General features: G+C 33.8%; 1 protein-coding gene across 2 annotated transcripts in view; it reads right to left on the bottom strand.

Moving 5' to 3' along the window:
* Window positions 1–25,312, bottom strand: part of LOC128993927 (uncharacterized) — a 268,313-nt gene that overhangs the window by 229,531 nt on the left and 13,470 nt on the right. Inside the window, exon 1 of one of the 2 annotated variants that reach the window (XM_054418049.1) lies at window positions 21,508–21,607. The exons of the other annotated variant lie outside the window; for it this stretch is intronic. The gene's annotated coding sequence lies outside the window, so the exon portion shown is untranslated. Of the gene's footprint in view, window positions 1–21,507; window positions 21,608–25,312 lie in introns of those variants that run through there. 2 annotated transcript variants of the gene reach the window in all.

Raw genomic sequence — 25,312 nt, 5'->3', positions numbered from 1 at the left:
TCTTATAAAGTACGTTGCCATAGTGTAGGAAGGCGCTCAGGGGTTTTGGATACTAAATAATATGTTTGGACACATTATTTCAATTATTGATTTTTGTGGGTGTTAAAAGATTTTCTCTATGATGTGAATATTTCATTCAGCAGTCCGGCATCCAAAAATAGGCATTGCCGAAATACATTTAGTGCCATATGAAGATATTTGGAGCACAGTTATCTGCGTTGGGTCTGTGTTTACTGTATTTATAGGTGTGAAGTATGCAGAAATTTAAGTACATAATACCAAACTCTATTATACAAGAAAAAAGGATAATCTATTATAGCTGAGAACAATTAATTATTGTGGAACTATATGCCTTATTTTTATTATTCTTACCATATTTACATTAATACTGGACTATTTTTGTATATATATAAGTGTGTGTATTATTTAGAATATCTACATTAAAAACGTATGCCCTTATAACCTTACAAATATTACTCTTAAAACTAAAAGAGCATTAATATAAGCTTTTACGTACATGTCAATTACATCAGATTAAAAGTGTTATTCCATACTGTTGAACTAATATTCTTGTAAATATTTTTAAGTTATGTTATAACCAGGAAATTTGTGTTTTACTGAAATTTTCCGAAACAAAGTAAAGCTAAGTCACTTACTTAGATATTCATACTCTTCGAGTTCACTTGTTTTCCAACAACTCTTTACACATTTACACTTCAATTTCTCCCCTTTTTACCTTAAAATAATAAAATATTTTCACTATTGTTACGCAATATCGAACATTTATTATTTATAATAAGAAAACAATCCGTTTTTTATTTAGGAACTCCCTTTAATTTTTATAATTAGAATTTAGAAGTAACTAATATCTAATAATCTCTAATGAAAAAAAATTTAAGGAAGCCTATACAAAATGCAAAGTGGTAAATATTTGCATTATGGCAGGCTATCACATCTTAGCATCAAACACAACTACAATTATAATTGAATTTTCTCTGGATCAACTATAAATTGACAAACATGAAAAAGAATATGCTAAAATATAAGCAGAAGATTGCACTGGAATTAAGATTTTGAAAAGAAAATAAACTATATTTATTAAATATACTGCAAAAAACGAGGGTCCTGTCACCTGACCAGCCAGATTTCTTTGGGCGGAACAATAGAACAAAAGGCTACTTGGAGAAGCGATCCACAGCTAATTACACAATACAGTACAACCAGCTGGGCTGGGCTAGGCTGCTATCTTTTTATATTATAAGTGCAAAACCTATAAAATACAAAGAATATAAATTATATTTTATTCATCTTGCATTTTGATTCTGTTCCTTTGCAGAGATACTTAAGCAGCGGCTACACTTACCCGATTCGGTCCGGTGCGGTCCGGTCCTCCAAAATGCGGAACAATGCTTCCCATGTTTTTAAATGGAGGCGGCTACACTTACCCGATTCGGTCCGGTACGGTCCGGTTCGGCGCGGAACAATCGTCCAGGGAGCATTCATCCGCATTTTGGCGGAAGCATTCGGGGCGGACCGGACCGAATCCGATAAGTGTAGCCACCTACTCCCGAATTTCGGATGAGGATCGGGTGGTTCCGTGAGCACTCGGCTACGAAAGTGATGAATTCAATTAGGAAAAATAGTTATTTGTAGGATATAGGCCTAAGAATTTAGGCAATTATGTTCATATATTGCCTCGATCATGGAAGAAGATAATTATGTCTACACGACCGCTGAAAATAGTCTGAATTTTGTCGCAATATTCGGAGACGATTACAATGTCTACACGGCCGCGAGGGATTATAGGAAGTTTACCGAGATTGCATGCAAGTACAACCACAATTTTTTTTTAATTTTTCATTTTTTGGCACCCCTCAAAAAAGCCAATTGCCTTGCGCCCTAGGCACGTGCCTACCGTGCCTATTCTGTTAATCGATCCTTACTAAACACGTTCTGTATTGCTGTACTTGTGCCCCGTGCTCGTGTGTGTCTTCCAAAATATCATACAAGTGTAGCTACCTCTTCCGGCCGGACCGAAACGATTCGTACAAGTGTAACCACCCCTCACAAATTCAGGCCGGACCGAACCGAACTGGACCGGACCGAATCGGGCAAGTGTAGCCGCTGCTTTAATGTAATAGGAATCTGCCAATCCAAATCAATTAGAATAGCCTCTTTAAATTTAGATTAAAACGTATTAGGCATTCAATTGTGAATATTACATATAAACTGTTATATATAAATATTAAATAATATCATTTGTACGAGCTAGATTTAGTTCTTTATTAGTTATTCGTTGCAAACGTTTAAAATATTTTTATCATCTGGGAGTATGCAAATGGAGCTTGTGAGATTCATACTTAGGCTTAGGGCTTAAAACATTCAATTAATAGTAGGTTAAAATACTCGACGAGTAACCGATAAAAATAAAATTATATATGAAATATATCATCTACATTGAACGAAAAGTTCAAGTAAATTACAAAAATTTATCAATCGAATACAGTATTAAATCTCCAGGATTCAAAAGTGTAAATTGTTGTGTACCTCACAGTCTTTTGGTCTACAGTTCTAGTATATAAGATCTAATATATATTTCAAATAGTCGATTTTGTTATTAGATAGTTAAATCTATTTTACAGCAACAACAAAAATGTGGATGTTAACTTGGTATACTTTTTATATTCATCCATCTATCATTAACAAGTTTAAAAAAACCGATTAATTAAAAAACCCGAAACACTTTGGTGACTTTAAAACATCAAACTGTCCTAACCTTAGTTACAGGACACACTCAATTCACAATAGACCGTACATTGCCACAGTGAACAGACATTGAGTTATCCAACCAATTTAATCTGAGAAGATTATTCCAAGTGAGGGAAGAGAAATCATATTTACATCGATCTGTTCAGCAAATATTGAATACCAGCTGCTCCACTTAACCCCCCCCCCCCCCCAAAGAGTTTTGTTGGTCTAACCATTTTAGAGTTTGGTAGTGAAACTGACGCAAACTAATGTTCTCTGTTTTAATATGATATTGATTTAACAATGAATACCATAGTCGAGTTGTCAATTAAGTCTATCATTCTTTCCAGTTACGTAATGTTTCTTTTTTAGCAGAATTTTTTGTTTTTCCGGTCATTTTGGCAGTTTGTAATGTACATAAAGGAAAACTAATTGTTTTTCGTACGCTTTGCTAGAATTTAAAGGTACTTACTAAAATTGTCAAATTTTCATATTGCTTGAATAGGTAATTTTTTGGAGCAATTTTTCGAAAAGTTCTGTAGGTATATAGGTTACATTGAGTATTAATTTTTTTTAAGGGTCCTACACTTATACTACACTTAAGGGTCCAAGCCCTATACGTACTTGACAATACCTACATACGTATCAATAAATCAATGGTCACCTTTTAAAAAGTAAATTATTTAAGTATTAAGACATATTGGGTTGTATCTGTAATTTTTAGCATATTTTCACATTGTGCTGAGTTAGGAAAAAATTATTCTCTCTCAAGTTTATTAAAAAAAAGTCAAGGCTATTTGAAATATGACGCATAATGACAATTAGTTAATTATTTAACAAATATCTTATAGTTAGAAAATCGCTTTAGGAATGAAACACATACATCTCTACAGACATTCAAACTAACAGATGCTATGATTGTACAGCTCAAATATTTAACAGTGGATATAAGCACTGAAAACAAATTTCCAAGAAATGATGTTGAACAGTTTCCAGGGCAATTGATACACAGCGATGACAGAGTTCGAACACAGCAAAGTGAAACAAGTAGCAAAACAAACGTTTGTTCAGAAACTTTAGAATTAATGGCTCCCACAGCTGAGAGAACTACAATAGAACATAATTTGATTAATAGTTCAGGGCCTCTCAGTTAGTCTCGAAATGCACCTCTCTATCATGTCTTTGTTGTGATTTAATTAAACAGTGCGTGTATATGCGGGAAATACTATTTAGTCTAATTGGTTATTTACGTTGTTCTGTTGTTTCTCTTTGTGTTTTTACGTAAAAGCGTTTGGATCAAAATTATATATATCTAGAATTTTCTTTCTTTGGGTCATCAAAGTGGTTTCAAAGAAGGGAATGTTGTATGGTTTAGTTTGTTATTGCCTCTAGAAGGTGGATACTTATTGATATAAAAATATATTTAATTTTTACCGTCTACCCAATCACAGGTGATACTGCGTAGACGGTAAATTTAAGTATATTTTTATGTATTTTCACGTATTCTGCAACACTCAAGAACCCTCCCTTATTGATAGTATATTTTGGCCAACGATAAGTGCATAAAATCATTTTATTTCCAGCTTTAAACTTTTCTAAACGACATTATCACCTTCGTAGAGATTTTTTCATTAAAAACTTTTCTGTAATTTAAATGTGTACCGTAACAGTTTCATAATAACTTACTATTACCCATTTTAGTCTTTAAATACAAATAAAGAAAATAATATGCCTGAAATTCGTCTTTTTTATACATAAGTAGCAATGTTAAAGCTGCATTCATATGATAAAAAAATATACCTTATATCCCAAAAACATGTATGGGAGGGTCAATAATTTTTATTATTGGAATAAAACAAAAAAATAATATTTTACTATTGTTATTGTTTTTGTGAATTCTACAACGTTTCTTGTGTTTAAAAAAACACAACGTTTCTGGAGGTGGATCAACTCAATCCTTTTTTAAGCGAAATTGATATTCTACTCACTAAACTACTTATTAAAACCACTACATACATCATACGATACATTAATACATCAGTAAACAATTAAGTATATAATGAAACACAAAGTTCAAACTAAATTAAAAAGTATAAAATTGTTCAAAAAAGAATTTCGGTTATTACACTACCATCAACCTCAATAAAACGTTGTGCAGTTACAACACAAAACATTTTGAAAAAAAAAAAAAATATCGAAACATTATACAACCAACGACATAATGAGTAAAAATATGTTAAAAACAAATCAAGAAAAAACTGTTTTTGTTTTCATTCAGAAACGTGGAACAAATCATAATATCGTAGCAGAAGTATGGCCGAAGAAGCGACTCAAATGTTGAAATACATTACAATACTGGCCTCCCGGGTCTTTGGTATTTCATCATCGATTTCAATATATCACTTTTTGTGATGAAGAATGTCCTTTTATGTTCTCCTTTTGCCTCAAATGTTACTTTGTGATGAACGCTTTCGGATATATTTTACTGTTATTGTTCAATATGTTGTTTGTTAGTAGTTCTGAAAATAAATGTTCTTATAAGTGTATATTATACAGTAAATATACATTACTTGTATATGTTATATACACTTATATGTATATACAACCATTGGGTTGTGGAATTATCACTTAGATAAAATCCATTGGTGACTTGGCGGGATTTGAACCCGGAACCTCAGGGACTGAAGTCCCGCGCTCTACTACACCAGCTCGCTCCCCCAAGGTGCTTTGCTCCTTAGAACCAATGGGATAGAATTGATAAGAGTAGTTGTATCAGCGGAACTGAAGTAAAAGAGAAATTTAAATAGTATTTAATTTAAAAGGTAATTTTAAATAGAATGGGTTTCTGACGTTGTTAAATTTGATGCCGATGGACTGACGTAACTGAAGACGTATAAGATCTAGCACAAGATAATTGTATCTTTAAATACGTTTTTTAAAACTGTTTTACGTTACTTCTGTCTGTTACTTTCCGTGAAATAACACTTACTTTTCACATTTACTTAAATCATATTTATCTAAATCACAATGTGGGTTAACGTAAAATAAACTATTTTGAGGAGGAAAAGCACCGTGGTTCTATAAGGTTCTCTGTAGGTTTTGTTTTAAAAAACGATACTATCGTTTAAGTTCTTTTACTATACCTTTAATTTATTGAAGTCCTAATGCGTCTATTTCTTCATCTTTTTTGCTTACGCCTTCTCCGATCAGCAAAATATTGCATTGTTTTTCCCACAGGAAAAGCTTAATGTCCTTCAGCAAAGCTGTGTTGGTTTTGTTTAAAAAAATCTTTTATTTTGCATCGGTATATTGCTCCACGCATTAAGCAATAGTAGCTGCTGTACCCGTGCTTCACAACGGGAAGATCTACCATACTGCCTAATCCAAACACTTGTTAAGTAGATCGAATTAATAAACAAAGACCCACCAATTTTTTACAAAAAAAGTATGACCTACACTGTAATTTTCGTTCTGTTTACATTAAAATATATCAATAATATAATTTTCATAACTTAAGTTTATAAAATCTTGCTTTATTTCCATAATGAATGTCATAAATAAACCTACCACATAGTTGTGTAAAATATTTTATTTAATTTCTTTGGATCAGCTGTCTGAAATTGTGAAATAAGCATTTAGTAGTTCTGACTGTTTAGATTGAAATGTCAACGCAAAGGTAAACAAAGATGATAAATTTTCTCATGCTTCCATGGAGACCAATTAGTATATACTTTTGAAACCCTTACCTCAAAACTTTGAACATCCAACTCAGGGAACTCAGAAACTCTGGTAGTGAATAGTCCTATGACATTCCTAGATATGTGGACAATTTTTGTGCCTAATTTGGGTTTCGGTTTAGTATTTTAGTCGTGGCAGCCTGACAGACAGATACCTCAACTTTATAATAGTGTAGATAGATGTATGTAAAATGTTTATTACAACTGCTTATAAAAGGCATACAAACATTTACAACAAATAGCTTTAGCCGATGTTATATTATAACACTCGTGCGCCTTTAAAACTTGGTTCACGTAAAAGTTTACGATACAGGGACATTCTACCAGTAAGATGGCACAAATGCTAAAAGTTTATCGGGCTTTGTATTTGCATTGTAAAGATAACACAGCCCGTTAACGCTCCGGCGAATTTACAACATAACATGATACAGATTATCTACTACTATGACCCTTACAAACGAGAGGGAATAAACGTGAAAATACTTTATGAACAGGGGATGTGGGGTGGGAAAGTAGGATAGTGAGGGGTAAGGGGGGGGGGTTTGCACTCAACCCTGTTAAGCTCGGATACACTGAATGTACAAAAACAGTAATTGTTTTGAAAATATTCAAGTTAAAATTTATATTTTAATAACTAATAGGCTATATTATCGTTTTATAGTTAAGTTTTAGGTAGTAAGTGACGTAAATTTTATTCATAAAACTTATAATTTTTCAATAACGTTTGCAATGTGGGATTTTTAAAAACCTTGGTCAAAGGTTTGCATGACACAGAGTAGATTATTACCCGAGTTTAGAAACTATTTCAGGCCAACCTAATGCTGGAAAGTAATGTTTTAAACTGGATCACCCTAAAGTCTTATTAATAAAACCAAACTCATTTTTATCAAGGGTTTGTTAGCGGATTATATTGTTATTAAACATATAAAATTATAAACTGCCTAATTAATATTTAGTAAGATTGTTTGATATTTGGTATTATTATTATTCTCTTGGTCCGCCAATGACATTTTATAACTGGAACTAGTAAACGTAATTTTTAGTAAAAGGTTTAGTGATTGAAACCTTCATTTAACCAACATTTATTTTAGGAATAATTTCTAATCAACAAAACCTTAATGTAAAAAACTTTAACAAGAGTAAAAAAAATATTTGAACAAATGATTGAATCCAATCTAGTTATAAATATATAAAAAATACAGGGAATTACCGGTTTTATCCAGATTGTACAACTGATTCTTATTCCCTTGAACTTGATTAAACATTAAACACAATTAAGCTATGCAATAAAAGTAGATAAAAACAGTATTTCTTATTACCTCTAAGTAATTTATTTACCAGATAGTAGGCTATTCCGTTAGCTCCTTTTACCAGCTTTTATTAACATTTAATTTACAAAACAAATATTGACGGAATTGTTGTAATGGTTCTGAAAACTACTCGGTATTTGTTGTAAAACCTGAGTAGTTCAATAGAAACTGTTTAAGAAAGTAGAATACTATTTAACTGAAATATATTGGTTGATGAATACGAAAGAATCAGTATGCAACGGATTGTTAATATTACATTTCCATTATGGTTGAAGAACGTACAAAGAAGTTGCCCTAAAGGAGAAATATACAAAGCGAGGCTGTTGTCAGTCCGTGTTCCATCATCGATTTAAATAAATCACCTTTGTTATGAAGAATGCCTTTTTATGTTCTCATTTTTCCATATCGACCCTAATTATTATCTTTGTTGTATTTTTAAAAACTGTTGCTTGAATATTAGGCTTTCATTTTCCTACCATGTATAATTTACTCTAGTGTATTTCAGTTGTATTGCTTGGTAGCGACGCATGAAAGTTAAAACGTAGAGTACAAAACAATTCCATGAAAGATTTCATAAGTGATAAGATATTGACTTATAACTTTTTTAATACAGTTAGAAGAAGATACCTTATGGTGTTAGAAAATCCTGCATTCAATTCAACTATTAAATTAGATTATACTGACAAAAGATTGTCTAAAAAAATTACTCTATTTGTTGTAATATACTGAATGGATGTAATGGAACATTGTCAAATTATATTTATTTTTTAATAGCTAATACACCTTAACATATATGAAATTTTATAACTACAATTATTTCTCCAACGAGTGGGTGTATTTACAGGGGGCAATGGATATTGGATACGGAGAAATTAAATCCTTTCATAAGGGTTTTTAAAGCTTATTTGATCGCAACCAATTGGTGTTGATTATATACAGGATGGTTACAAATGAAATAGACAAACAGTATATTACATTTGTATTCACCCTGTATAATTGGTTATTATTTACAGTACAAATTAGAACAAGAAGAGCTATATCAATTCCCTAAAACAATATATTTTTTTTATCTAAAAGATTATTAAATTTTGACCGTTCCAGAATCGTGTGTCCTATTTCGAAATGTTTTTATTATAAGTCCTACATGTAATATCAATTCTTCTGAATTTCTTTTTAATTATACTTGATAATATCCTATAATTGTTCAAAGGCCTATTTACGTATCCAACAGTCTTGATAAATTATCGGCCCTAATAGCCATTATAAGTTACACACGTTTTTTTTTTACCCAAAAACCATTTTTTTAATTTACACTCAGATGCCAATGCCATTCTGCACACTTAGTCAAAAATTGATAGTTTGTTTTTACATTCTTCTTATACCCTTATCAGTTAAAATATTTCGTATGCACTGTGTACTCGATTCAGATTAATTACTTAACCTAAACAATAAATTTTAGATTATATCCCTGAAACTAATATTATTCTTCATTTTCATCCAGAATTTGTTTAGTTAAAATATAATACAAGTCACACTACTTTTTTTCCAACTACAGTATATGCTTAATATGTAGGCCCCATAAAATATTAGGTAAGCACCTGTCAAAGACGATTTTGGTTTGGTCCTGGACAAAAACATTCCCGGGGACAATCGCACCATTGGGCACTAGGGGTGGGCTGAGGGTGAAAACAGGCTTTTGTAATTCCGATTTTGATCCGCCCTTCTTAACTTCCCCCTCACCACACCCGCGTGGATTGTGGATGGGAAATGTTGTATACAAGGTGGTTCTCACTGATGGCTGCACATGGTTCTCTCCATTTCCTAACAATATTGTCAAAGTAATACACTCTCGTATTTTTTTTTCTAGTCCAGAAAGCCTAACTGTCTTACATTAGTTCAGGCTAGGCGTAGAAGGTCGAGGCATTAGGAAAAATCTATTGGTTATTACAGTGGGTTAAACTTTGAGCCTATGGGACTGAAATTCCAAACGCTACCATGAGGCCAACTTGATCCCTCAATTACCACGTAATAAGTCAGTGAAACTAAATTGTATATTTGCATATTGAATATTGACTTAGAACAGTTGGTTCTGAGTAGTTTTATTTCGAGCCCATTAAATATATTACTATCACAAAACTAAAGTTCCGTTGGATTTAAAAAAATGCGTTGGATTTATCTTAACTCTTTTCAGATCAGCCAATTGCCCTTTTTAGGGATAGGAGGGAAAATGCATTTACGCACACAGGTGGCCAACCTAGTGTTAGACTCCTGAGAAGATCATACTCCTCACTAAAACACCCCCCTACTCTGTTGGACACAGATCTGGGATTGTTTGTCACATTTCATCAAGTCAGGCCAACATGTGATGTAAGCCATAGGGCTCCCACTGTTTCCGGCATTATGTTAGTTTTTACCCTAGACCACATCTCGATAAAGGGCAATCTTCTTGGCGCGGAGAATACCCTGGACGAAATGTGACACACAGGTCCAATTGTCCTCACCAATAATTGTCGTCATCATCGGTATGACCGTGTCCACCGACAGCAGTCCTACAAACTGTTGAGCCTCCAGGTGGGAACTTCCCAACGTGGACAGCGGAAAAAAGTGTGTCCTGCCAAATCATCAATGAGTTGTATAAAAGTCAAAGATTGTATCTAAGGCATAATATCTCACCCTATTCTCCTAGCCTAAATTAATATGAAAAAAGATCCCGGGCTTGAGACTAGCGTCCTAGGAAAACCCTGTAAACTGTATCCTCCTACCTATTTACATAGATCAACCTTCCCTTAGTAGATTTGCCATCCCCATGGATCAGCTACAATTTTATTGTTGGTTCCCTTTGATACCATGAGGATAGTATTTTTAATTACAACTTGTTCTTTTTATTTTAGTTATTTAAAAACTCTTAACCAAATAAAAGAACCTAATAACGAACAATAACTCATCCCCTAATAATATAACTAAACAGTTAAGCATAAGTCATGAAATTAACCCTAAATTAATTTAAACAATATTTTTCGACACTAGCGCCCAGTGTCACAAACTTGAACTAGACATGAAAATGAACTGAAAAATGTAACAATGGAATCAGGAGTCTAGTGAGAGGTGGGAGGGTTGGTTAGTATGTTGTTACACCCCACCATAGGCATAGTCATTTTATTCCTCCATATTTATCAAACTATACACAGTGTTAAAATAAATATACCCAATAATCATCCAGCTCATTTAACCTTAACCATAGAATATAAAGTAAAAGTAAGCATTGCATAACGACCGGAATGGTTGCTAACATCAACCATTGTCACTGACACTGTTGATGGTTTCATGATGAGAGGTGGCAAAAAGTGGAAGAGCGAAGTTGAGCGCAGTTTCAATGCGAGTGATTCTGTGTTTAACAACTCTAAACGCCTGAATGGTTCTGAAAGGCTGAGGTTTACAAAGTGTTTCAAACTCCATTATAATTAATCTCTCAAAGCTTACAAAATCCTGATTGTTCTTGTTATGTTAAACACAGTTCTGCTGTGGTTAGAACTTATATTTTCTATTTGAAACTGCTTTACGTTTCATTGTGGTGCCTTTGATGTTGGTTTTACTTGAGGTAGTTTGAGTATGTTTAATTGTGATACAAAGAGTTGGTATTAATTGCAATTTTATTTGGTTATACGTGTTTTAGGTACGTCAACTCTGCATATTAAATAGGTTGACGTAATAGACCTTCTATTTAATTAAATTGGTACTAGGCTATTATACCAACCACACCGATAAATTGACTTCCAAATAAGATTGCGATTAGTTTAAATGACAAAATCTTCATAACCTAACCTAAACATAGTCCACCCTTAGGTTAGGTTGGGTTAGGTTAAAGTTATTAGGTGTGGTTGGTAATTGGTATAATACCAAAGAGTATAGTCTGTAAACGGTAATTTATCAATAGTGTAACAACTACGGATCAAGAATTGTTTTTAGGGTATTCTTATGAAATCGAAAGAGACATTTTGAATGAAGATAGTTAAATGACGTCAAAAGAAAATGTCCATACCTTTCAAATTTATAGTTTTGATGCGAGTGTCCAGTTTATCAAACCAGTTTGTAATTTGACACACATATTTTTATGTTAACAATTCTGTAACAATATAATAAAACACAATAATAATAATAGATGATTAAGTTGTTGTTGACCATTCAACTTTGTTAGGCTTACTGTGTCATTGCGAGCGAGCTGGTATAGTGGTAGAGTAAGGGGCTTCGAAGCACGAGGTCCCAGGTTCAAATTCCGCCAATCAACAATAGATTTTTACTATGTGATTATGCCGTAACCCTCTAGGACTATCATAAAGTACAGTAGTGCCGGGCTAGAAACTAGCGTCCTAGGATGTGAAGGTGGGACATAAAAAACTGCATTTTAAATATCCAAGGTAAAAAAAATACATGAAAAACCCATAATTCCTTCATCTCCAAAGTAATCCATAATCACACTACAACTCACAATACAATACTAAACTATTATTATTTTTATTGACTTCTTAAGCAGATAGTCAGCCATATTTAAACAACATAAAAATAAAGTAGGCAATATTATAAAGTTATGGGTAGAAATAAAAGGAAATCCCCCTCGTTCCGCCCGAAATAATCCGGTTTTGCCATTATCGTAGCGTTTATGTTAAATACCACGAAGATCCCGGGATTATGGGCTAAACGATAGAGAAGGAGCTCTTTTATACAAACTGAAGTAACCGACATTTACACAATGGCTGAAATCCTAGGCTTGTATAAAATAAAGGGATTATCAAACTGTAGTAGCAGTGTGGAATTGCAGTTGTGTAACACTAAACTGAAAATAATCTATAGCAATATCATCAGACGTGTCGGTAAATTGATGTATGAAAATATAACTAAAGTCTTATAATGTTTCATGTATTTAGAATGGGCCATGCAAGTTAATGGATAAGGAAACGATGCATTTAGTTTAAACAAAGAATACATTTCAAATTAGAACCAAGACTGCTTTATGTTGTATTTTAATGTATAAATTACCTAGGCCTACATAACTTATTACATGTAACATGTGTTACAAGTGTACTTGTTACATGTGTGTAGTTACAGGGTGTCTAGTTTATTTCCATTATAAAATTCAAGACTAATTCCAGACTTTTCAAGACTAATTCCAGATTTTTCAAGACTAGTTTTTTCAACAATTAGTGGTTGTTGATACCAAAATGTATCGATTCTCGATTCTTGATACCGGTACCAATTGTTATAGCTTAACAAAATTTTCTGAATAATACTACACCAACCACTGTCTTTGTCATTAAGTAGTATTATGATAATGTGGTGATTTCAAGTAAAGAAATAATGCAGCAATAACAAATTCTAACTAGCAAATTTGTTTTTTTTATCATGAAATCTTCCGCGTACCGTACGTTTAGACATGCGGTTACAGAAACGTGATCGTCGTCGTCCGCAATCACGGCAAATTCATGAAAATTTCCCGCGGCCGTGTAGACATCATCGTCGTCTCCCGCGGTCACGGAAACGTCATCGTTATCTCCCGCGGTCACGGAAACGTCATCGTCGTCGTCCACGATCGCGACAAAATCATGAACATTTCCCGCGGCCGAGCAAATATCATCGTCGTCTCCCGCGGTCACGGAATCGTCTTCGTCGTCTCCCGCGGTCACGGAAACGTCATCGTCGTCTCCCGCGGTCACGGAAACGTTTTCGTCGTCTCCCGCGGTCACGGAAACGTCATCGTCGTCTCCCGCGGTCACGGAAACGTCATCGTCGTCTTCCGCGGTCACGGAAACGTCATCGTTGTCTCCCGCGGTCACGGAAACGTCATCGTCATTTTCGGCGGTCACGGAGACGTCATCGTAATCTCCCGCGATCGCGACAAAGTCATGAACATTTCCCGCGGCCGAGCAGATATCATCGTCGTCTCCCGCGGTCACGTAAACGTCATCGTCATCTCCCGCGGTCACGGAAACGTCATCGTCGTCGTCCGCGATCGCGGCAAAATCGTGAACTTTTCCCACGGCTGTTTAGACATCACCGTCATCTCCCGCGGTCACGGAAACGTTAACGTCGTCGTCCGCGATCGCGGCAAAATCGTAAACATTTCCCGCGGCTGTTTAGACATCACCGTCATCTCCCGCGGTCACGGAAACGTTATCGTCGTCGTCCGCGATCACGGCAAAATCATGAACATTTCCCGATGCCGCGTAGACATCATCATCACTGGCTTTCGCGGTTACGTAAACGCAAGACGACGATCGCGGCAAAATTATGAAAATTCCCGACTTTGAAATCAAATTCAAGACTAAATCCCGACTTTTCAAGACCATTTTGAAATTCAATACTAATTCCCGACTTTCCCGATTTTCCCGACTACTAGACACCCTGAGTTATTACATGTAACTTTTCCATGTACTGTACCAGTTTGTCCTACTTAGTCTCTTAATCGCTAAGTTATCTTTAGCGAATAATTAACTTTCACAAAACTACATCTTGAATCACGTCTCAAATCTTGTAATTCAACTGATAACCTTATCTTCAATGGACGTGTTGCAAGAAGGTGATTCATAGTAAAGTTTGCGACTCGGTTCTGTTTATAGATGTTTAATAATTCTAAATTCCAAGAATTTTAGCTTGGATGGTAATAATGTATTTATGTTTCACCTTACTCTCTAATTTGTTTTATTGATATAAGTATTTATAATCAAAATGGATAAGATTTTTGTAACATTTATTTAAGACTAAAAACAATTGCTGGTTGCTCTAGAAAGCAAATTTGTTTGTAACTAAAATAATAATTTTAATATTTATATTTATTGTTGCTAATATTCTTACCAGGTGGCTTATTAACCAGATGAATATTGAAAGTTTACAAAAATATTACAGCAAATAATTATTTTTCAGTAGGGTGGTTTACAAACCAATAATATAATGAGGAAACTAAAACTAGCAAAAGTAAAATTATTAAAAAACATTAAACAACTTTAAATAATATGTGTTCTTTATTTTTAGTAAGATAAAATACTCAAACTGTATATTAATAAATACTGTATATTATTAAATAAATATAATATTGTAGTTATTTAGATTTTTGTTTAGTTTTTTATGGTCAACATAACAAATCATAATTGCAGACATTTTTATACGTTTGATGACGTTTTGAAATAAAGAAAATGTATTGTCGATGGTATGGTTGTTTTACTACACATCGTAGTTATATTAGCACAGACGGAAGATTGTCATCACATGTCATGTATAGTTAGACCAGCATTGTTGACATTGTTAACAGTAATTTACCAATCAACAGACGCCTTAAGAGGACATGCCTCAAGTGATATATTAACTAACCTCATGCCATAGCTTATATAATGTGGGTACATTTATTATTTTCATCAATTGGGATGAGCACGCCACCTAGGTGTGTATTTTAACACAAATCATGAGTAAGGACAAATTTAGAACGGAGTTAGACTCTCTGTGTAGTTTTGTTAGTGACTAAGATCAGCTGTTTCATTAATCAGAATCATTTATTTAAAGCCCAATGATCAGGGACAGCTGGGTCCAGGTTCGAACCATCGAAAAGCTACAGATTTCTCTCAGTATCGATGCGGAAACCTTTTGATTGTCAGGCGAGCACTATAACCACTCAGTTTCAGCTATTTAGAGCTATTTAGAAGAGATATCAATATTTAATTAAAGTTAATTTTGTTTGAGGTATTTAAACAAAATAATTATGTAAGTTAGGTTTCACGATCCTATGTGTTTAGAGTTTTTGTAAAATATTTTTGTACGACCTTCACATCCTAGGATGCTAACATTTCTCCGGACTATACCTAGAGGGCCACACTAATATCTTATAGGAATTTGAGTTTAATGGAATCTGAACCTAGCGTCTCAGAGAACAACTCTCTTCACCTAGACCAGCTCACTCCCCTTCTATCTATATAAATAAAATTAGAGTTTTGTCTGTACATTGCTCAGAATTATATATTTTTAGGTTATTTTTACGTTTTATACATTAAAGAAGCAGAAACAAGTCTTATCTCTATTTCTGTCTGTCTGTCTTTCTGTAACACTCAAGATGGCATTTTACGCAATCTTCTCCGTGAAAACGAGAGTACCTATCAAGATCCAAGTCATTTTAATGTGTTCACTGGATTGGCGAGAGTGTCTTTAGCCATTAAAATATGGCCTCACTACTTTGTAAATAAAATTACGGACGTTCAAAAATGCAGTTTTGTGCGATTTTTTACAAGTTTTCGTCAAATTTTTATCACATAATCATCTATAAAATAACGAACAGCTGTTCGGATCAAGATTATTTTTTCTAGCTGTCACTGATATGTTTACAAATACCGCAACCATTTCAAATCACGTTTTGAAAGCAAATCCCAACCAAGTAGGATTACAAACGTTTTTCTTACATAACGGATTTAATTAATCGCAAGTGCAATATCATAGTGTAACCGTAAATTAAATTAAATAACTAGGCATCATCCAGGTCAGGAACCAGAAATTATTTGTGTATAAAACTGTTCTTGAGTTTTGATAACCAAACAAAAGACCTTGAATCGGTGTTGTATATAGCTGGGACACTTAATGATCGTCGCCAATAGCTTACAAACAAGGTTTCGACTCATTGACGGCGCTTCAATGGCGATTGTGTAAAGTGTAAAGAAAAAAAATCACAACTGCAGTGGGTGATTGTAACAGAGGTTTACGGATGATGCTAAACTCGCTTTTCCAATGTGTCACTCTCTGTTTCTACTCACCGCGTAATGCAATCGTTCGAACATACAGCCAATAGGCCCATAGCCCATATCTTGGGTATGTACGCCTACCTATTTATTCATCTAACAACCTTTTCGACGACGATCCTTGATACCAGTAATTTTCCATAGAATTCATGGCCTACCTACTTAAGAAATAAAATTACAAATGTCCAAAAACCCAGCATTGTGTGATTTTTGTCACATTCAACTGACTAGTATAAGATCCCCGTACGTAGAACGGGCACACAGCTAGTTAGCTTATAAATACTACATGTACTTTCCAAAAGCATACAATACAAACGTACCATCCGAAAAACGGTTTATGATTCTGATGATTTATTGATAAATTATTTAGAAGTTTATCCGTTTAATATTAAATGGTTTAGAAAAAATATGTAATTAACTGGGAAACACTCAGCCTAACTTCGGCTGTTATGGATTCGGATGTTATGTCAAAGCACAAAACATTTACGTCTGTATTCCATAAACTGATATAGATGATGATCAACATATTTTCCAACATAATAATGACATAAGATTAGGTAGAATATAAGAATATGTGGTAAATACCATGTAAAAAAACGAGCAGTTCTCTTTAAAAGCGCAGGACTTAAGTCCCCGAAGTTCCAGGTTCAATTCCCGCCAAACACCAATGGCTTTAAACTTTGTGATAATCCAAACGCCCAGCCAGCAGTAATGTATGTACAACTAGCGCCCTAGGATGTTAATGGGAAACATATTATAGGCCTACCATTTTAACTGTAGTATATGGCAGTATACAGCATTCATGATAACAATTTATTTTAAAACGGGTAAATATGCCATTCTTAACCATACAGTTTTAAACACTTTTTGGGAGACAAGGATTCTTTTCTATATTCTTCAAATACGATATAGCAGTAATTGCATAATATTCAATTACAATAAAAATAGAATAAATGGGAAAAATATAATAAAGAAAATAAACAATTAAATTAAAGGTACAAAGTCCATGTTACACAAACGAATATTTTTAGCTGTGGTTTACGGCCATTCATTAGGAACACCGCTGCAAGCCTATTTAAGCTTGGAAATTAAGCCAACGGATTAGACCGGGCGGATATCCGCTAGAGGTTTAGGCGGAACTTTGAAGGAGCTTATTTCTCTTTAAATATACATAGAGCTGGGGAAATGCATTAGGATACTCTAGGATTTGGTGCTTTTGACTCCTTACCGTGATGTAATGGAAAGATTGAGGAATATTCTTCGTTGAAGTAATCATTCTACTTTCTTGAAGAAAATATTGAATGGAGGCTACCAGAAACTGTCGGCATCTTATTGTAAATTAATTATATTTTCTGAAAATAAAATTGAAATCGAAATAACTGAATAAAAATAAAATTGAAATCGAAAGAGTACTATTTCCGGGAAAATCTAAACCTAAATTAAAAATGGCTGTGTAACTATTCTCAATAAGATAATTAAATAAATTTATAGTATGGATAAAAATGTATAGTAAATTCAAATGTACACACCTCATTTACAGTATTTATCTTATAAGAAGTAATCTTACGAAGCAATGGCGTGAGAACTAGGATGGCCAAAGTCATCGATTGTATTTATTAGTCTACCTTTTCGATTGTTGGTCACAATGGGATGAAGATGAGGTTAAGTTTCAACAATTCAATTATGATAAAACTAAACTTTAACACGAGGCCAATAAAAAAATCCAGTACAGTATCGTTAGAATACAAGTACCAGTATCGCTAATGGATGAAATTTTACTAATGTTTTTTGGACACCCGATGAATCATTGTGATTAAATCTTCAATTTAATTACCGCACAAATGCGGATCAAAGCTAGTTTAGTGTTAGAGTGAGAGGTTTGAGCCCGGGATACCGTGGGATTTTATACGGATATGGATTTGAACGGTATCCACATGGGTGTGATGATACTAAGACTATCTAGGCTTAGTAAACTGTACAGTACTTAGTAACTGAAGTAAACTATAATAATGTTCTGAGCCAGGGCCAAGAGCTCTGGGATGTGAGGTAGAACATAAACAAATCAACAAAAACAAAACTTGTAAGCTAAATTAAAATATATAAAATTGCGAACTCAACACTTTTTTAATACTAATTTTAATTTTTACCCAACCCCTAAAGCTATAACCCCTATTACTGTTCCAGCGCGCTTTAAAACACTCGAACCACAATTCAACAGGCTGTACTGCCTTTACGTACGAAATTGAATGAAAGAAAAAGGACCGGAAAGAAGAGCCGTATTGAATTTAAAACAGAGAACACCAGTAAAACTCCCCCAGCCGTTAACAATAAGACAAGCCTATAAAGGACGAGGCAGTGTTAAATTAGGGTCCCTCTCTCCCGAGGCTAGCCGCGTAGGGGGTTTGTTGATGGCCCGTTTTACATGTTTCCCTCCAATATCAAGTGGAAAATCCCTCCTTTACTCCATATTTATAAAATATTCTAAAAATATTTTAGCTAGAACCAAAATTTTTATTTGAATTAAAATTGTAGCTGGTTGGTTAGCTGATTGGTTAGTGTTCGCTTTACAATTAAAAGGTTTTCGGATCAATCCTGCAAAATATCTGTAGGTTTTTGATTGTTCGAAGTGGACCCAGCTGTTCCTGATCATTGGGCTTTAAATAAATGACCGTGGCTAATGAAACAGCTGATCTTACACAAGGCATCTCATTCTACACATCCTTCGCTCATTTTTGGGATAAAAAGTGCACTTCGGGGGCGTCCTCATCTCAATAGATAATAATAAAACTTAAGTCGAAGTAGACTATTAGTAAGTAATGCTGCTTATGCCCACAAATGTCTGTGTATCATACCCAATCATAAAATACCTTAAAGATTTCCCCAGAGCTTTAAAGGATAGGAGTAAGGTTTGCCTTGCTATACGAGCAGTCTTATTAGGAATTTTTATTGGTTAGTTCACATGAGAATAGTTAGAAATAACTCGATAGTTTTATAACCATCCATTTGTTACGTCCAACCTATTACCATTGACTATTGGATACTGAGGTAGACATCCCATCTATATGGACCAGCTGTCACAAATCTTTTTTATTAAAAAAGAGCGTAGTTGTGTGAGCCAGTCACAGAATGTATTAGTGTTTCAATTTCTATTTTATACCTTATTTTTGGTTGCTGACCAAGTTGATGGGTCATAACAGTTGCTATAGCTCACTATAAGTCATTCCCTAAGTTTGACTTGGTAAAAAAGTTTGTGTATTCGACAGAATTGAGTAATTTAGGTCAGCGCAATCGGTGTCTCACATCAACTACGACGATTTTGATAAAACAATCTGTCTACAAATTAAACATGGGGATGGAATGTCTATTTGTATTATAAGTCAAAGCTATTACTCTACTTGGATTAGTTTATTCTCTATATGATTGCGTTGGAGAAAACGGTTTTTCAAAGTTGCAAAGGCTTAGGTTACTGTAATACATTTTTAGTCTCCCGGCGAAATAAATAGAGGGAAGTTTTTCTGTTATTTTTGTAAACACCCCAAAACTATATGTGTTGGTTACATACCCCCTCGCCCAAGTTTTCAGATGGTTTGTTACAAAAGCATTTTAGTTTAAAGGTTTAACCTGAAGTATCTACAACACTATATTTTATAGTAAAATAAAAGTAAATAAATACCGGTACCTAAAAAATATAGTGTTCTCAAAGTCTATCATTATCTGTAAGTGTTGGAGCAGAATTTTCTTTAATTAGAAATTTTAATTTATTAGAAACACTCAACACCTCAACTAGTTGGTTCATAATATTTCACTTGATTATGAGCTAACTTCACACTGTGGGAGATGTTTCTTCATGGCACTTATTGCTCTAATGATTATAAAATGAAGACTAATGGTCCAGCAACTATTTGGAGTTTGGACTAGTTTCGTCAACTAACCTAATTGATTTACCCTAATTGGCACTAATCCTCGCGGATTCGTTTTAGTTTTGTAATTACAAGCCTGAGCTTGTTTTTCACATTACTTCTTGCTAGACTTAAGGGTTGCGGCATTATCAGATAAAATCCATTGGTGAAATCCCGCCAAGTTACAAATGGATTACCAAGTGATAATGCCGCAACCCCTAGGTCTAGCCTGAAGTAATGTGAAAAACAACCCCAGGCTCGTGCCTATCGTCCTACGACAAAAAAAGTATCGTAAATACGATTTGAAGTAATAGTTTATGAGGAATCAGTAAAAATAATATTTAACGAATATAAGAAAATGTAGCCTACACATGTTTGAAAAATACATCTTAGTTTTGTTATTTAAGAATAAATGGACTTAAATGCATAGCCACAAAGTAATAATGTTAGGTGCCTACATTTATGTTGTAAAAAATAATATTATTTTAACTCAGCTGACGTTGTATGGAATTAGATTATGATTGTTAAAATCTAAGTACTGGTGGATTGTAAGTTTTCGAAAAGCAGTAAAATCTAATTTTATAGATTCCTATTCACTGTAGATGTAGATTTTCTTTCAGAGAAAGTAGCTATGTCTTATTTCATCAACAATGCAGAGATAAACATAAAGTACCTACTGTGATAATTAAATAAATTAATATATTTTTCTAAATTTGTTCAGGTCATTGAATGTTGATACTGCTTCATGAAGTTACTTAAATTTTTTTTATTTACAATCATCGTTAGGATAAGTAAACGAATGCAAACAACCCCACGTTGTATTTCTTTTCTAATCCAATCATAAATACCCGACACTCACAATACAAATCCTTTTTCCCAATAAAGAAACATCTTCTCAAAGTACAAGGTTTAACAACGCCGTAACGAGATGAACGAAAATACGGCAGAGACGATCAAAATCGCAATAACAAGCCCATTAAATCTTCCGAGAATACATTTCAGCTTTTTAAAGCACTACCCTAATGATTAACATTTAAAATCTTACCTCCTGGGGTAGATAGAATATCCATCTAATTAAAAAGTTCCAGTCTTTACACACTCGTTCAGCACTAACACTATAGTTTCATTGTTAACGACTACCACTGACTTACACTGAGTGATAACGTTTATCACTTCAATAGATTCGCACTCACTCTACAAAATACAACGACAGGCAACGCCAAAGCGGTGAAATAGACCGGTCGATGAAACGGTGAGGGGAGAACGAAACCCTCACTCCGCACACTTCCCGACTCAACTGACAACGACAGTGATATAGTGGGCGGTGGGAGCTCCACTGCTGCCACCCCCCGACGCGAAAATACCCTGCGAAAAAACTAATAACGTAAAAACACCGTCACAGTCTACAATGGGTTTCACCAGCGATAAACAACATGGCGATTTAACTATTCAATTAGACGGTTGCTTGTTTTATTGAGGTATTAACGGGGGTTATCTGGGATCAGGTGTTAATAAATGTGCTGGAAACTGCTTTGTTTTTGTAGTTTTTATCGTTTTATCAACATGTTTTGTGGTGGGTACAATGGGTGTGTTAAAAATCTGTTGCAGGATCACGATAGTAATGCAGTATGTTTTGGGGTTGGGAAATATGGATTAGTATAGGTACTAAACATGTGTGATAAATTATTTTGTATTTTGCAAATAATGCTGTGGATTTTAGTAAAAATAACATTTCCTTAACTAATAAATATGTTTTTCTTTATATTTACACTGTTAATTTAAAGTCTTTACCGATTTTCAGTCTCATTTTCATTTCCTTAATTCATAAACTAGTCATTGTTAGAAAAATTAACTCTATTACAAAATGACGCTAAAATATTGTTTGAGTTTCCTTTCTTCAACTTTAATACAAAGATAGATTACAAATAAGTTAAAACTGTTTGGATTTAGACACCTTTTATTTGTAATGAGGATCAATCAATAAGATCTGTTAGAGTTTACAAAATTGATTTCGCAAATTAGATAATTTCTTTTTCTTTTTTTTAGTTGGTGTCGTCCATGTGCATGGAAATTATCAAACAAAGAGTGATCCTGTACATTGCAAAAATCAAGTAAACTGATATAAATTAGTGGTGGGGACCAAAGAACTTACATCACTGCTTTTACCGGTGCAACAGTAACTACTGTAGACCAAGTTTCGACCAATCATAACAAAATAATGAATACCACGAGCGTATAGTTTATAAACATGCACAGTAAATGTTTGTTACTACAAGCAGGAATTGAAGAGGTCCAGTTGTCTCCGAAGTCCCGGGTTCGAATCCCGCCAATCACCATTATATTTTATCACAGTTATAATGCTGCAACCTCTAACCCTATCCTGAAGTAATGTAAGAAACAACCCCTGGCTAGAACATAGTTGAAAAAAGTCCTTATTAAAAAACTCATAAAGAATAACATGTTTTCTTAAGACTAAACTAAATTCACAAGGTTTTCACCGTTTAGCCTGCAGCGAGGTAAGTGATGTGGATGACGACATGAGCATCTGAGTGGTTGAAGGGGTTGAGATGAGTGGTTGTCAGAGTGGGGGGAGGGGTGGGGGTACCTGAGACACTTAGCTCAAGTATACCGCAAGGAGTCCAAACTTGCCTACTTTACACGTCTCACAGAGGCCTTTTGTGAGCCACCTGTTAATTTCTTATCTCGTGTTGTGATTTTAAAACGAATTATCTACTCTCAAAAGATTCTATAGAGTTGTTTTTGTCTTGAGGTTGTGGTGAATCAATGCATGTATGATTTATTCAATTAGCTGTAACTAATATTTCCTATTCCTTTTCATCAGATTCTTTAGTGGTTTGTGAAACATTTCCTTAAGCTTTACTTTTGGTTTCTAAGCTTTATAGAATCAAATTTAAATTTGACCTTGATTAACAATTGAAGGAAAAAAACCCCACTTAAGTTTATAAAGTGATGATTATTAATTTTTCTTGAAAACTAATGTATTGACGTTCTGCTGCATATGAGATATACGAACTTCGCGTATTTGGACTAGTAATTTAGGTTATTTTGTTAATGCAGGTATCTGAACGTATCTTATCTTCGCTAAACTAAGTGTATTAACATATTCCCTACTAAATTATACTCCCTACCTAAAAAAAAATTAAATCACAAGAAATTGTTGTCTTTACCCCAAAAATTATAATTGTATTTCAATTTTAATAAATTGAAATACACATGTAATTTCGCTTATTCACCTGTAAACCTTACATAAATTCAATTTCGGGTCTATTTTGTTTTATATTTCATAATATATAAAAAATAATTTAAATATTGACATTTAAATCGATATTTCCACAATTTTATCTCACGTGAAACCTTTTCAACAAATTTAAATTATTTCCTCAAAATCATTCCCAACTGTCAACCCTTTAGAAATTAACAACCCCTATGAAAAATTAGCGGGTATTTTTCACCGGAGCCCATATAGTGACTAGCTGTCACATCAGCAGTTTATAAAGCCATAGGACTGAAAGCGGCACCCCCTCTCACTACCAACCCCCTGCAGCTGTTCTAACTACCAATGATAAATAGTCGTTGGCTCTATAAAAATACCGAGGTTTGGCATTATCCCGTAAACACTTCCCACGAGTCACTCCGCTCCAATGAGTCGCTCTCCATTAATCTTGGGCAATACCCTGTCATAACTAACCGTATTGTGAAGGAGAGCTGCGTGTCATGCAGCATGTGGTAAGGTTAAAGGTCACGTGAGTGATTGAGTTATGGAATAGATTAGTTCTTTGATTCGGCTCGATTAAGTTTATTATATTATATTGTTCACCTTTACCGTACCCATAAATTATAAATATTTTGATTGCGTTTTAAAAAGCGGCATTTAGTTTTCGTTTTATCAAAAAAGAATTGATTTTGTGTAAATAATGTGTTAAATTGTGTATTCTATTTTATATTTATAATATATATTAATAGGCAAGCATGTTTCTTAAAATTCTTTTTTCTCAGCACGTGTGCATCGCAGAGAAATCTATGCATACTGTTGGAACGATATTTTCCTGTAAATGTGCAGAATCCCTTTATAAATTCAAATAGGCTCAAAAATAAACACAAAAAATAAATTTTAAATTCTGAAATATTAACCTGGATCTTATGGGTTGCCATGCTGGTGACAAAATACCAACGAAATATAAACAGAAAATAAAAAAAAAATTAAAGAAACTCCAATCACATGTGTTATTCACAGTGTGGGGTGAAAATAGAGAAGGCTGTACATTACATATTTAGGTCATTACATTAAAAATTTAGTATATATTATGTATTATTTTTAGCTTGGCTTGTATTATTACTAACCTAAAAGAAACTGGTGTTTTACATAGATACAAAATATACCCTTTTTAAAACACTGAATCTTTTTATTTATACATGTCATATTTCATATGCATCCAACAATTATCCATGGTATATTTCACAAACAAATTAAAGTGCCCATTATTACACTTTGTTATAATGTCTTCAACTCGTGTTTGTTATTTGAAACCGCAGTGGATGCCTATAAACAATTAAATTGCATTAATAAACTAATAAAATATCATAAGTACATACCTATGACAGCCAACCGTAGATTATGAGCCCTGATTACATGTTTTTTTATATTTTATATTTACTGTTATGAGTCCAATCCGGAAAGTGCAAACTTGAATCATCATCGTCATCATCGTATTTGAATCCAGAGAAAATTAAAATAAAGCTTTCTCTAATGGGGAATATAATTCTGCTTACCGTAGATTATTCAATTGTTGATTGATGACAGTACAATTACAAAGATAACAAAATTGTCC

Source organism: Macrosteles quadrilineatus, unplaced genomic scaffold (assembly GCF_028750875.1).
Source record: "Macrosteles quadrilineatus isolate MER2022 unplaced genomic scaffold, UCM_ALF_1.0 Scaffold_5__1_contigs__length_97177068, whole genome shotgun sequence".
Lineage (NCBI taxonomy): Eukaryota > Metazoa > Arthropoda > Insecta > Hemiptera > Cicadellidae > Macrosteles > Macrosteles quadrilineatus.
This window is presented reverse-complemented; position numbering and strand designations above follow the sequence as displayed.